Here is a 13335-nt window from a genome sequence, read left to right on the forward strand (position 1 = left end):
GGATCCTTCTGCAGTGGGCAGACTGCGTGGAGGTAAACTATACCACTAAAGTTCCTAACCACAGACCTTGATTTCCATCTCCCTGACCCCAAAAGTTCAGGCGCAAAACAGCTCGGCATAGCAGTATTTTCCAAGGAGGGGATGTCTCCTCAGATGGGGAGAAACTAAACATTCTTCTTTGTCTTATTTTAAAAGGGAAATATGGGTTCCGGACTCTAATCCAATATTCACTCATGATTTATAAAAGCAGGGGTGATTTACGAAAGTCATAAAGTGTGTCTTTTACACCTGCATACTATATATACAACACTTGCATTCACTGAAATACAAAATCTATTCTAAATAGCAGATGTAACCGCATGATATTTAACAAAAACACACAGAGTAAAACGCATTAGTGACAATTAAAATGATTGTGCATAGTTCAGAAATAAAAAATGCCTCTTTTTCACTCACGTGAAAATATATATATATATATTTTTGTAAAACTTTTTTTTAATCAGTACCAGCATATCAATCACATTACAGAGGAGTAAGAATAGGCTCACAGGTTGACAATAGGTTACATCAAGCAGTACGAAAAAATAGTCATTCTGAAGGTCTAGGGTGAGGTCATCTCCAATAGGGGAGAGGAGTGGCTGGCATATATCTCCACGATATGAATTCCACATGCCCCACACACGAGCCCACTTCTTAGGGCAACCACGGGCCACTTATACAGTTTTCTCTCTGAACATAGCCCAGTCTAAGTCTTTCTCCCAATCGCACACTTCCAGAGGCTGAGATGCTCCCCATCTCTGAGCCATGTTCTTTTTGGCAAGCATAAGTCCCAGAGTGGCCCACTGTAGTAAGCAATCGTGTAAGTCATTTGTCTCCCAAATATTCAATAGACATCTATGTGCGTTCAGGCTGAGTTGTGTAGACAGGACAGCATTCATAACATCACATACCCTACACCAGTAAGACTGAATATTATCACAGTACCAAATTATGTGAATGAAGGTACCAGTTTGGCCACACCCAAGTCTACAGTTTCCCTCCTCCATCCTCCCCATCCGCACCAGTTGGGGACCGGTCACATACACCCTATGGAGAATTTTGAGCTGGACAAGTCGGAGGCATGCCGGTATTGCCACGACTTTGGGCAAGGACACAGCCTCCTGCCATTCTTCGTCATCCATCTCAATTCCGTCACTGGACGACTTCTCCCGGAGCGGCTGGAGGGGGGGACAATGGACAACCCTGCCGGGTCCCTCGGCCTAGATCAAAGGTAGGGGATTTCTTGTTGTTGAGCACTACTTGGGCTAGTGGTTTAGGATATAAGAGCTGTACCCATCGAGCCAAACCCAAACTTTTCCAGTACCGCCCAGAGAAATGGCCCTTCAATGGTATCAAAAGCCATGGTGGCATCTAGGGAGACTATTACAGCTGGTCCCAAGATGGAAGCTACTCTACCCAGTTGACAGATTAAGCGCTGTATTACCATGCAGAATAAAACCAGATTGATCTGGATGGATTAGAGTCTCAATAACTGTGATCAGACGGTTGGCCAATAGTTTAGCCAAAATTTTGGGCTCCGCGTTCAGGAGGGAGATCGGTCTGTATGACCCACAGTCAGTACTAGGTTCCCCTCCTTGTGAATGTTGATAATGATGGCTGTTCTCTGATCTACTGGCAGGAGCCTTTTTTGCCTGGAGTCCTCATACATATCCCTTAAATAGGGGGACAGCCTATCTGGTTTGAGATTGTATAATTCAACCAGGAGCCCATTAGGGCTGTGAACTTACCCGATCTGATGGACTGTACCGCATTTGCTATTTCGTCATTGAACAAGTCACTGTTCAAAAAGTCACTGTCCTCTGCCTGAAGTATGGGCAGTGTAATGTCCGCTAACATCTGGCGGGAATCCTCCACTGAATAGGGAGCTACTGATGAGTGACCAGTGCTATAATGCTCAGCCAATTTGTCCACCATGGCTTGCAGGTCTGTAATAGAGCCCCCCCCCAGCAGAGCTCCCGCACTAAACGGCTTGCCCATTCCTTCTTATGCAACCATGCTATTAGTTTTCCAGCCTTGTCTCCCATCTTGTATATCCGTCCCTGCACAGCTCTTCCCAATGCCTTCGCCTGGTCAGTATCTAGTGCTCTGTATTCCTGCAGTCGGAGTGCTAAAGAGTGGAGCTCATCCTGCGTGACCTCTGATTCTAGGTCAGCTTCTAGTTGGCTAAATTCTGTCTCAATGGCTACCATCTCCCTATAGCAATCTTTCTTCTTACCCAAAATCAGGGAAAGTGCCTGGCCCCGAATCACTGTCTTGAAAGCTTCCCACAACACTTGCGGGGAGTCAACGGACCCTTCATTATCCTTAAAGTAGTCATCTATTGCCGCGAGGAGCGCTTTGCGAATTTTGGGATGTCTAAAGTACCATGGGTTGACGGGGGCCACCCTTCCCACCTGCTTATAGTTAAGAACCATGTGTAGTCAGAATGGTGAGTGGTCAGAGATGCCCCTGGCTAGGTGCTTAATCTCGTGGATAAGGGCTGCCTGAGACCTGGGGACCAAAAAATAGTCTATATGCGAGAGGCTCCCTTGTGCCCCTGATTGGAAGGTGTGCTGTGCCACATTTGGATAATAGGTCCGCCACCTTTCGACTAACCCCAAGGTCTCAGGAAATTCAGGCAGCCAACATGCTGCGGGGCTCAGAACCCGGGGGAGATGCCGGTCCAATTCACCAGAGACTACTGAATTGAAGTCCGCAACCAATATCAACAAACACTCCGGAATAGTAAGCAAGATGGACCCCAAATCCCTGAAGGTGGTGGCCTGGAGGCCAGGCGGCACGTAAACCGATAGGAACGTGATGTGGTGTCCCTCCCATGTGCCCGAGACCCCAACATAACGTCCCCGATCGTCTATCCAAGTTGAGCGCACCATCAGGGGAAGAGATTTTCTCACCATAACACCTACCCCCCTCGAACTGGATGTAAATCCCGCATGTGCAAACATTGTGTAGCCCCCTCTATGCAGGGCTTTGCATGCATTGCCAATGAGATGAGTTTCTTGAAGCAATACGACATCTGGGGCATGGCGCTTGATATACAGGAGAACAACACTATGCTTGATCTTATCCCCCAGCCCATTAACATTCCAGCTTAGCACCTTGATCCCTACGTCTCCCCGTGTAGCCAAGTATGATTTGGGGAAATCACTGCTCTCATCACAGGAACAGTAAAATGAATATCAAACTCCTCCATCGAAATAGGAATAAATGGTGCTGGTACAATGGGTAGAAACAAACCCAGGATCACAATTGCCCTGCTGAAATAATGAATTGTGTAAAAACATAACAACACACCCCCTCCCAACCACCCCCCACCCTGCTGCCCTGCACTCTGTGCCTAAAACTGCCAATGAAAAACTTGCAGAGTGCCTGTCACCCTCAAAAGAAATAAATAATGAAAAAAGGGCGAATTAAAGTGCTCTGTGTCCCTCCCCCCACCTAAACCAATTGGAGGTCCCCATGAAAGCAAGCGACTCAAATCTATATAGGACTACAGGCCCCCTCGCACAGAGACAGCAATCCACCCACCCAGGTCCAACTCTCTTCAGTACCCCGTTACGCAGTTCAAATGTAGCAAACAACCAGTTCTCTCCTTCAGGCAGGTCGACTGTCCCTGCTCTCCCTTTCGCCATGGATATATGGGCTCTTCCTCCCAAGATGATCAATCCAGTCTGCCATTGCCTCAGGTTGCTCAAAGAACCACGCTCTGCCCTCAGCCTCGACACGGAGCCGTGCCGGAATCAGCACAGAGTATTTCAGTCCCCTCTCTCTGAGGTCGCACTTCACAGAGAGGAACCCTCTGCACCCTCTGCATAAAGTCAGGGAAGAAGGAGATGTCTGCATTCTCGTAGCGAAGGGACGCCCCGATCTAGAGTTCTGGAGAATAACATCTCTGTCTTGATAATTCAAAACCCGAGCCAGCATGGGCTGTGGAGGAGCGCCTGGTTTGGGGCGGCCGCCCAGGACCCTGTGAGCCCACTCAATGACAAAAAACTTGCAGATGTTTGAGAATGAGATCCTGGACAAAGAGATCCGGGGATTGCTCCACCCATTTCTCCGGGACAACCAGAATGCAAATGTTATTGCACCGAAGACGGCCTTCATAGTCATCCAGCTGTAGGTCTGTGAATTTGCGGGATTCTTGGAGCTTGCGGACTTCCCCCTGTTGCTGCGAGACATCTCCAACAAGACTGGCAGCAGTTATTTCTACCTGTTTGACTTTTTCATTGACCTTCCCCAGGTCAGCTCTGATAAGTCTGATGTCAATCGCCATAGTGTCCATTTTGTGCTCCAGGGCCATGACATCCTTAAGTGAGAGTTCCTGTTCTTCTTCCGCCAGGCTCCGTTGGATGGAGTCCCTCGATAGTCTGTTCTGCTGTGCTTCTTTGGGGACCGTATACCGGTTAGGGCCGGGCGTAGTTTGCAAAGTAGTGCTACACGAAGCTACGCAAAGTGCACTTTGCACTACGCAAGATGCTGTTTTCAATGATTGCACAGTGCACTGTGCAATAATTGAAAATGGCATCTTGAACAGTGCGAGCTGTAGTTTTCTGCCGCTCGAGTAGATTTTTACTCGAGCGGCAGCTTTCTCAACAAGGACTGGTAGTTTCGCGTCGCGAGTGGTAGCGAGCATACGCGACAACTCGCAATGAGAAACCTGACCTCCCCACGTTGAGAATCTCGCCGGGAGGTTTATTTTCCACGCTCGTGATCGGCAACTTGATGTTGCTGATCGCGAACGAGGAAAAAGTCTCGTAGGAATGTCATTTTGCTTGCTCGCGGTTGCAAACTTGACTTTGAGGACCGCGAGCAAGCAAAAAATTACCGCTGCACTACGCTACGCTACACGTGTTTGCACTGTGCTACGTACAGTTTGAGTAGTAGTGCAAACCTCACAAACTATGCTAGAATAGCGTAGTGCTTTGCCCACGGTTAATACCGGTCCAGTTTGTTCATCTGCGTTGGCTTCGTCCCCCGGGACCCTGTGCCCTTAAAACGCTCCATGTTGATTTTACATGTCTGCTCCCAGCGAGCCAGGGGCTCCCAGGGTAGGGGGGTCACTCAGCTTCTCCCAGATCAGATCAAATGTGCCAGCCAGCGGGGGCCTCCAATAGTCAGAGCCAGGTGCTGGTGACCCAAACCTAGTTTTTAGCACCCACCGGGGGAGTGCGTCCAGATCAGTTCTCTCTGGCTGCAGTGATGCTGGGGGTCCGGATGTTCAGCTTGTAACAGGGCTCTAGGGCAGTATTGACTATTGTGCCCAGCTATGCACCCCGCACCGGGTACCCGTGGGGCCGTCCTTCCCTTTGATAGCCACTGCTACAGTTAGTGGGAGAATCCTGGCTGGCCCATCACCATCATACTGTACACCTCACGGCCCCCACTGTACCAATCAATAACTCCTGGGTACAGCAGTTGGGCTCGGTAAAGTCAGCGGTGGTCTGCTACTGCAATTTCAGTTGTCCCCGAGCATTAGAGTGAGATAAGGTCTACCGCTACTCATGGGCGCCATTTGCAAACTTGCGGCTGTTGCGCACTTTGCCCGCTGTAGGAACTGAGTCTCTCAGCCTCACCCGCACCTCTTTGCAGGCCTCCAGACACTACCGGGACCACGGGACCTCAGCCTCTGCTTCGCTGCGGGGCTCCGTCCAGACAGCGGCGCCGCCGTTAAGGATTGGCTCCGAGGGTCGCCGATGCGATCAGGCCCCTCTTCTGGATTCTTGGATCACGGTGGGTCCCGGCTCTGAACTTGCGAGCAGGCTGCACTGCTCCGGGGCCGTATATCCCGTCTCCACCTTGCGGGGCGAGTCAGGTGAAGGGGGATGGTGACTGCTGTTGTTCCGCCACATGGGGCCATCTTCGAATGGGACGGATATTCAGCCAGAATAGACGTGGGGAAGGGATGGGTATCAGAGCTTCACTGTACGCGGCCATCTTCGTTCGCCGTTTGGCCACGCCCCCGGTGGAAATATTTTCAATCACACTTTCCTCCTAACACCTTCTACATTGAGTAACCGGCTTGATGTGCTTCATTTCGTTCAAAGTCACTTACTCCAGCAAGTTTCACTAGTGAGTGAAGACCACTAAAGTAATGAGGACATGCATTAAAAATATTTGTAAAGACCCACAAAAACACGAAGGTGTGGGTGCATATCTCGCCTTGTAAGGAGCACCACTGTGCACCTGTCGAAAGCCCCTCGACTAAACCACTAAATCACTGCAACCTCTAGACCGAAAATGGGCTCATAGAGATAGATGCCAGCACATTGTTTTATTTTCTCAATGTCTCTTGAGACATGTCAAACTGCTGCTGTTCGCATTGCTTTCGGAATGAGTGTTAAACGTTGGCTAATTAGTGGTAAGATGTTGGCATTTGCATTTTAAAGGTTATTTCTTCTCTATCACCCAAAGGGATGTTTAAACCCTGATTGACTACAAGAAAAGAAATTCAGGAACTAAGGGGCCCATTAGGATAGCGGGCGGATCGCCCCCGCTGGGCTGGCGGAAGTCACCACCGGCTTGGCGGGGGGCGATCCGCCCGCCATCCTAATGGGCCCCTTAGTTCCTGAATTTCTTCAAAGACCCCCGCCATATTAGGATGGCTGGGGGGGTCTGTGGCGGACGGAAAGATCATCTGCCGCTTTTCCGCTGGTTGACTCATCGACCGGGCGGAAAACATGGGTAATATGGTAGCGATGTCTGCAAGACACCGCCATACATATTAGGATAACAGCGGAGACCAGCCTTGAAAGGCATGTGGTCTTTGCCTTTGGGAGCCCGTAGCGGGCCCCCAGTAATTTAGGGGGTGGGGTGAACACATTGCCATGGACAAAGTGGCAGGCACCGTTCGGTGCCTGTCACCTTCTGCATGCCAATGCACAACATGCATTCCCAGCATTGTGGTGAGCGGTGCTGTGAGCACCACCCGCACACAATGCCGGCAATAGGGGATGCCACCGCCACGGTGGCATCCTAACTGTAGGTGCAGGACCTCCGTACCCCTTGCGGATGGTCCCGCATTCCCTTACAGTGGCGGGCAGACTTTATCGTAAGTTTTATTTTTACATTTCACAATTTTGTCAAGTGGTGCTATAAATAATGAAATATGATGTAATCAGCGTTTCCTGGTTTCTCAGACAACAGCATGTCCTATTGTGGGGCTCGCAGTTTTGCTTTTAACAATGTTCTTATAGGTGTAGAACACCAGCATGCTAAGTGCTGTTGGCTTAAATGTCAGAATTGGCTAAATGAGTTATACATAATTTGGAGCCATTAGTCAGCTTTGTGAAGTCCATACACAAAGCACTGGTTTAACCCCACAGGTAGCCTGGCAGACAGGATGGGGTTTAAAGGGATCCTTGTGTACTTAAGGGTGTTTCTTTGAAGACACCCAAAGGCACTTTTAGGTATAAGTACTGGGCCTCTGACCCTCTGGAAATCAGACACTGGATCTTGAAGTGAACCACTGTCAGAAGGACTCCTGTGCCACTTAAATGTCTCAACTTGACTGCTTTTCTTGAAGGACTGATTTTCTGCTTGTCGCCCTGCTGCCTGCTGCTCCCTGACTGCTGGAAGGAGACCTGCACTCTGCCTTTCCTCCAAGTGATCTCCAAGGGCTTGTTGGCTTGCCTCCAGTTTTCTGAAGTCTCAGGGGGTGCACAGTCAAAATATCGACTACAAAATATCGACTGGACACAATATCGAGTTTTAAATATCGAATGCACAAAATATCGACTGGACAGAATATAGACATCAAAAATATCGTTATTAAGGTAAGTAATGTAATATCGATTGTTAAAAATATAGACATTTAAAATATCGAAGTATATAATATAGTTTAATAAAATTATCGAATTTTTGATAATATCGAAATTTTTATAGTGATATTTATGTCATTATGTGTGTTAAAAGTGTGTATTTATGTTATAAATAATTTTAATTAATGAAATATTTATTTTTTAATTTTTGCGTAATTTAATTCTGTAGCGGGTTGTGGGTTTATAGGGGAATAGGGTGGGAAGTAATTTATTTATAATTAATTAAATATGTAAATTTGTTTATTGTTATTCATTTTTAATTACTTGTTAATTAATTTATATTTGGTAATTAATTAACTTTTAATTTTCAAATAATTGTAATTAATTGATTAATTGCTAATTATGTTAATTTTACTAATTTATTTTCTGTAGCGGGTTGTGGGTTTATAGGGGAATAGGGTGTGAAGTAATTTAATTATAATTAATTAAATATGTAAATTTATTTATTGTTATTCATTTTTAATTATTTGTTAATTAATTTATATTTGGTAATTAATTAACTTTTAAATGGCAATTAATTTTAATTAATTGATTAATTGCTAATTGTATTAATTTAATAAAAAAAATTCTGTAGGGGGTTGTGGGTTTATAGGGGAATAGGATGGGAAGTAATTTATTTATAATTAATTAAATAAAACAACTTTTTTAATTGTATTTAATTAGAATTTATTGTAAATTAATTTTTAAATGTGAAATTATTAATTGTTAATTTGTAATTAATTTGTATTAATAGTTAAATAATTGTAATAAATAATTTTGATTTGTAATTTTAATTGATTAATTATTATATTATATTACATTCGTAATTACTTTTAATTAATTTTTGATAGATATTAATTTATATTTATTGAAATAATATATGAAGTATTTAATTTCCCTACTGTTGCACCTACTGGAGTGGGAATAGTAATTTTTACCCCTACGCTATCCAACGCTTTCCCTACTGTTGCACCCATTGGAGTGGGAATAGTAATTTTTACCTCTACGCTATCCAACACTTTCCCTACTGTTGCACTCTTTGGAGTGGGAATAGTAATTTTAACCCCTACGCTATCCAACGCTTTCCCTACTGTTGCACCCACTGGAGTGGGAATAGTAATTTTTACCTCCACGCTATCCAACGCTTTCCCTACTGTTGCCCTCTTTGGAGTGGGAATAGTTATTTAAACCCCTACGCTATCCAATGCTTTCCCTACTGTTGCACTCTTTGGAGTTGGAATAGTAATTTTTACCCCTACGCTTTCCAACGCTTTCCCTACTGTTGCACTCTTTGGAGTGGTAATAGTAATTATTACCCCTACGCTATACAACGCTTTCCCTGCTGTTGCACCCACTGGAGTGGGAATAGTATTTTTTACCCCTACGCTATCCAACGCTTTCCCTACTGTTGCACCCACTGGAGTGGGAATAGTAATTTTAACCTCTACGCTATCCAACGCTTTCCCTACTGTTGCACCCACTGGAGTGGGAATAGTAATTTTTACCTCTACGCTATCCAACACTTTCTCTACTGTTGCACTCTTTGGAGTGGGAATAGTAATTGAAACCCCTACGCTATCCAATGCTTTCCCTACTGTTGCACTCTTTGGAGTGGGAATAGTAATTTTTACCCCTACGCTATCCAACGCTTTCCCTACTGTTGCACCCACTGGAGTGGGGATAGTATTTTTTACCCTTACGCTATCCAACACTTTCCCTACTGTTGCACCCACTGGAGTGGGAATAGTAATTTTAACCCCTACGCTATCCAACGCTTTCCCTACTGTTGTACTATTTGGAGTGGGAATAGTAATTTTTACCGCTACGCTATCCAACGTTTTCCCTACTGTTGCACCCATTGGAGTGGGAATAGTAATTTTTACCTCTACGCTATCCAACGCTTTCTCTACTGTTGCACTCTTTGGAGTGGGAATAGTAATTTAAACCCCTACGCTATCCAACGCTTTCCCTACTGTTGTACCCACTGGAGTGGGAATAGTATTTTTTACCCCTACGCTATCCAACACTTTCCTTACTGTTGCAGCCACTGGAGTGGGAATAGTCATTTTTACCCCTACACTATCCAACACTTTCCCTACTGTTGCACTCACTGGAGTGGGAATAGTAATTTTAACCCCTACGCTATCCAACGCTTTCCCTACTGTTGCACCCACTGGAGTTGGAATAGTAATTTTTACCCCTACGCTATCCAACGCTTTCCCTACAATTGCACTCTGTGGATTGGGAATAGTATTTTTTACACTTATGCTATCGTACAGTAATAATATTGGATATTATTTAATTATATTATGTTAATATATATATATGTTTTAACAAATATGATTGTAATTTTTTTTATAACTTTCATTAATTATTTAATTATTATAAGTCAATTTAAGTATTTTTAAGTATATTTTAGTCATACATTTTTAATTTTGATTTAATTTAACACTGTTTTTAATAAAGTCGATATTTTTTAAAACTATATTTTTGTAAACGATATTTTGTACTCGATATTTTTGTACTTACCTGTTTGTAGATACAAACTCGATATTTTGTCTGTAGATATTTTTTCCTCGATATTTTTGCTAGTCGATATTCTGTCAATCGATATTATTTCAGTGATCCGTCTCAGGGACACCGAAGAGTTCCAGCAATTCTGCTTGTGTATTCTGTCTTCTGTGAGTCGTACCCTTGCTTGGGGTTTCCCCTCAAAGTTCTGGGCCTCAGAAGTAGGTTCTGCACCTGTTGTCTTCAAAACCGACACATCTTCACCAATGCGCACATCAGAACTGATGCATCACCTTTTGACGCCGAGACAGAGCTTGTTCAACAGCAGAGGTTCTACAGCCTGCTGGGCCTCACGACAATGATCTCCGCCGCTCGGTGATCACTCATTGCCTTCACTTCAGTATAGCTCGATGACAACCAAGTGACCTGACTGCGTGGAAAAGATTTGTGTAATGTGTCCTCAGCACTGAGGCTTTGCTCCATCCCAGGTACTTTCTCAGCGGGCCCTGCATGGGTCGCGTAGCCAGCCTGCCCTCCATCGTGGTCGGCCTGAACTTTGGATTTGCACTGGTCCAGCGTAACCTCAAGTAACACTTTGATCGTTAGTGGCTTCTAAGCACTATTTTTGCATTCAATTTTTTTAAATTCATATCTTGACTTGTACAGATTGGATTTTTGTTGGTTTGGTCTTATTGTGCTCAGATAAATATTCTCTATTTTACTAAGCCCATGTGGAGCCTTTTTGTGGTGTGTTGAACACATACTTTACACACAGCCTCTTTAGATAATCCTGACTGCTCTGTGCCAAGCTACCAGAGGGGGAACACATGTTATCTTTTAATGTGTATCTAGCTTACCCTGACTACAGTGGTGTTCACTGCCTGGCTTGGGTGCATACTTTAGTCACCCAGGAATCCCAATTCTAGCAAGACTCCAGAATATTTTCCTAAACATAACAGTGTTGGGCTTTTTTCACTTGGGAAGCAATTACGATTTCGTTATTTTACTGCCCAACAATGATGGCTGAGAAAACATTCCAAGAAATATTATGAATGGAAAAGGAACGTGGCTGGATGAAAAGCTGACATTTTGAATAGGTAACTGTGAGAAACTGGGTTGTTTGTTAAGGGGGTGAACTTCTCTTGAAGCAACAGCCACAGTCCTTGTCAGGATGACCCACAAAATTCACAAAATTAACCTATGCTCATCCTTCTAGTAGTTTGACACAAAAACAGTCAGCTTTAACTTAGAGGCAAAATAAAGTATTTACTTAAAAGCACTAAACGCCACTCGTGAATGTCTGGTTGTGAAAATCCGGGTGAAATTCACACGTTCAGGCCGGCTGCACTGGATACAGGGCCCAGGTTAGTCATGCTGAAAAAGTTACCTTCTAAAGTCCAGCAAGAAGAGTTCAGTTCATGGTGGAAGAGGAGGTGAAGAGCAGGCAAAGTGTAATGCATGATCACCACTGTTGTGCAAAGAGCTGTTTGGGGATCACAGATGGTCGTCACTGTATCACAAAGATCCTGTCAGATGTTGTGATGGGTTGTTGCTGGAAATTTGGGTTGGTGGTAAACATGGAATGATTGATGCTGTGACGCAAAGTGCAGATCTTGCATTCTCGGTCTTCACAGGCAGTCGCTGTAGCATGAAGAGTTTTGCATCGACAGGCGGCAAGACGTTCTCATTTATTGACCCTTTTGCTGTCACAAAGAGCTGAGAACTTCAGGATTATTCCTTTTCTTCAAGGAGTACCCCCAAATAATGCCACACCTAGAGTCTAGGACCTGGGAGGCACCTCTTCGGAATCAATAACTCACTCCAGCAAATGGCAGCAAGGCCCAGGCAGATCCAGTTGCAGTGGATCAGCTTTGCAGATGCAGAGAGGCCTCTTAAGCTTGCTGTGTCCCTGTAGCTCAGAACAAGAGGTCAGTCAGGTGACCCTTGGAGTCACTTCAGCCTAGGATGAAGGTTTCAGGTCCAGTCTTTCTTCTAAGAGAGTAGGGCAGGTTCTTCAGCAGCATGGTAGTTTTCTGGCAACAGGGCAGTCCATCTTCTGTAGTATCCACAGGTCCAGTGTACTTAAGAATGTGTTTAGTGGTCCCATTTTCAGACCTACTGCTCCCTTTGAAGAGGGGGAAACTTCTAGATGTTTTGACCTACAGAGGTGTCTGGAATTTCTTGACTCCCTGCCATGGTCTCAGTCTGTCTGGGTGCACAATAGGCTAGCGTTAATTCCTTTGTGAATGTGAGTTCAAGTGTGGTAGGTGAAAGCTCAGCTTCTCCATCAAGCCAGAATGGTCCCTCCTGCCAACACCCAGACCTTCTATTGTGATACTGTCTAAGAGGAATACACAAAGGCTAACTGTTAACTACACACAGTCATGTGACTCAGGAACAGGCTGCAGGCACCAAGTGGCTAGGACTAGAAAATGGCAACTTTCTACAAGTGGCATTTTCAGAACTGAAACTTGAAATTCGATTTTACCATTACAGAGGGTTTTGAATTATAATTCCTGAGTGTAAGAAATTGAGTTGTTGGTTGACTGGGGTACAGGCTCTGGTCATGCAGCTGATGGAGCGAGATTTAGAAATAAATGTATTTCAACTCACAAAGTTAATCTCCCATAATAGATAATAATACTAATAAAGTGTCCGGTGAAATATTAACCAACTTAGTTTAAAATTGCAGAACACTACATGCGGGATACTAATATATGTGCTCATTTATGTGCTTTTGTTGCAAATGCATGTGTGTGTATAATAAATAAACTAATTTTTTTTATCGTCTTTGTCAGTATTAAATGCGGCTGAATTATAATTGCATGTGCTTATTTCTATGTGCTCACGTTTTGTTTTTCGGTCTTTAATAAGTTGCACAAATCTGTTTGTTGCTTCGTTTGCTTTTGCTAGGTAACATAGATTAATGGGTAATTATTAGCAAAGGTGGGTGGGTAACCGAACAAAC

Source organism: Lissotriton helveticus, chromosome 7 (genome assembly GCF_964261635.1).
Source record: "Lissotriton helveticus chromosome 7, aLisHel1.1, whole genome shotgun sequence".
NCBI classification, from domain to species: Eukaryota; Metazoa; Chordata; class Amphibia; order Caudata; family Salamandridae; genus Lissotriton; species Lissotriton helveticus.